The sequence below is a fragment of the Hydra viridissima genome, unplaced genomic scaffold (genome assembly GCF_058129835.1).
Source record: "Hydra viridissima isolate aposymbiotic clone 2 unplaced genomic scaffold, HvirCarnegie_v1 scaffold_9, whole genome shotgun sequence".
Lineage (NCBI taxonomy): Eukaryota > Metazoa > Cnidaria > Hydrozoa > Anthoathecata > Hydridae > Hydra > Hydra viridissima.
The window spans coordinates 5,823,839-5,826,350 of record NW_028324308.1 but is presented as its reverse complement, the minus strand read 5'-3'; the positions used below and the strand labels follow the sequence as shown (position 1 = coordinate 5,826,350).

Here is a 2,512-nt window from a genome sequence, read left to right as displayed (position 1 = left end):
ATGGGTCCCAAAACAAGACAAACCACTAAAAAACTCGTTGGAGGTTCAAAAAGTGATTTTTCTGTAAATGACTTACCAACTTATGGAGACATTTATAGATACTTTTATTTCGTACAATCGGAGTTTAAAAACAAATCTAACATAATTGATAAGACCCAACAAGAACTTGTGAAAATTTGGTTAAATGTAAATCCAAAATTGCCCTTAATAAAAAATGAGTCAATTTATTTAAAATTGGTCAAAACATTTAACACAATGAAACTTATTAATGGAAAAAAATGCAAAAAAGGACCTCTTATTGCAGCATATAGTGTATTGGAAAACTTATACGATATATCTGCCTGTAGATGTAATTTAGATGAAGTTTCCTGTCATGATGATAGGGTCAAATGTAAAAATCTAACCTGCAGTAGTAAACATTTTTTATGTGTTTGTCCGCCAGAGTATAAGGTTAGCTAAGAATTAAATTTTTTTTATAGAGTTTCTTCGAACTTCATTCACAAAAGTTAATCTACTTGTTTATCTATTTCTTTTTAGTTTAAATTTATGATATTTTACTTAACTTTTCTTAGGTTCCGCTTGAGGAACGAAAATACATCACAGACCAAAGATCAAGAAATGAAACAAGAAGAAACATGCAGCAAGGGCCAATAGATTGGAGCTCTGTAAAAAAAGAAAAAAGAAGAGTAGGAAAGTGTCCAAATATTAAAGTACCTTTATCTGACAACTGCAAATCTTCTACTTTTGATATAAATTTTGAGTCTGGTTTAGTAAGAATAAGTTTATAATATATATATATATATATATATATATATATATATATATATATATATATATATATATATATATATATATTATAAAGTTGATCCTGTTAATCATGCCAGGTGGCTAACATTAGCAATACGAATTTTAGTTTTGTATACAAGAACAGAACAACCTACTCCTGTACTTAAAGAGATAGTAAAGTACATACAGACAGAATATGGTCCAACCTGGTTTGCTATTAAGAAATCAAAAAACTTTACTGAAGGGCCAAGTATTTTATACACAACATTAAAAAATATAAAAAAACTTTTAGCCAAACTATACAAGACATTATACTTCCTGTTGTTTTAAGAAATGCGTATTGCCTTCTCCCAGAAAACATTCTTTTATCCCTTCTTGTTAATGATATGAAAGAAGTACGAAATAGAGAAGTTAGGTTGGTTTTAAAATGCCGAGAAAATCCTCCATGTGCCCCAGTTGATAGAATATATGGTGGCATCAGAATTAAAAAATCCCAAATATTGAGCATCTTAAAATTGAGTGTGATACATGGACAGAACTGGTTTCTGATGATAGACTGATCTATGAACCTCCTGCTACTAAAAGATTAACTTATCAGGAACTACTTAATACAATTGAATGTAAACCAGATCCTTGTGAGCTTGGCTGGGACTTTCCATTGCACAGTCAGTCTGTTGAGCGTGCTGTTAAAGCTTGTTTCTGAAGTTTCAAAAAAAGCGTATTCTTTACAGAATTGGCATGAGTTAGCAGTAGGAAAACAAAAAAGTTGAATTTTAAGGAAAAAGTTTTATTCGAAAAAAGATTATGATATATAGTATTTATTATTTTTAACTTTCTCAACACTCCTATGTTATAATCCACAGTATTATAATAAATTTAAATGCTAATAATTAAAAAATATTATAAATAATGTAATTTTTCTAAGTTTAAAGTCTTTTATTTTACCTAAAACTAAAACTAATTTTAGTTAAAAATTTATTTTTTAGTTGCTTATTTTCGGAACTATTGTTAGATTATACCTAGGGATTAGCTAAGGCTAACCAATGCACTCTAATAGGATCTGAGGATATTTTGAAAACTAAATTTTTTTAGCCTAAAACCATATACTTTTGTTTAGCTGTAACGCTTTAAATAAACGCTGCGTGTTGAATTTATTTTTTATAATGCCTAATTTGAATAAAAAAAAAAATAAGAAAAACGGAATGGTTTTAATTGAGCTTAATTGAGTTTCGATTAGCTTTTAGTGTTAAAAAAACTATTTTTTCAATAAAAGATAATTTACTTTTTAAACTGTTGGGGATCAAAGCTGCTACTTTTGCTACCTTTTTTCACCGGTTCCTGCAAATCTGTAAAATATAATACTAACTTGTATGTTCGACTGTTATATAACTAAAAATAGTATTTAGTTGATGGGTGCAAAGTAAAATCAGCAACGCCACAGTTTTTATTTTTACCAAAAAAAATTAGGAATTATGTAACAAGGTTCGTTTTTCAGTTTTTAAGCGTAAAATTTGTGGTAAGTGGAAAGTTTCGGCAATGATTTTGCTTCTTTGTAACGATACAACAATATCCAAACTGTAAATGTAGGCAAGAGATCTAAAAAATCGAAAACTTTAAAACTACTAGTTTTCTATGATACCCTTCAATTGATAAACACATTTTTAGTAAAATTGACGTTTTTACTGAATTTTTCTAATCATTTGCGAAAAATTTGAGTAACGTAGAA

At 28.3% G+C, this 2,512-nt stretch overlaps 1 pseudogene; it reads left to right on the top strand.

The window, feature by feature from the left end:
• Positions 1 to 1,763, top strand: LOC149883732 (uncharacterized; annotated as a pseudogene).
• The last annotated feature ends 749 nt before the right edge of the window (positions 1,764 to 2,512 follow it).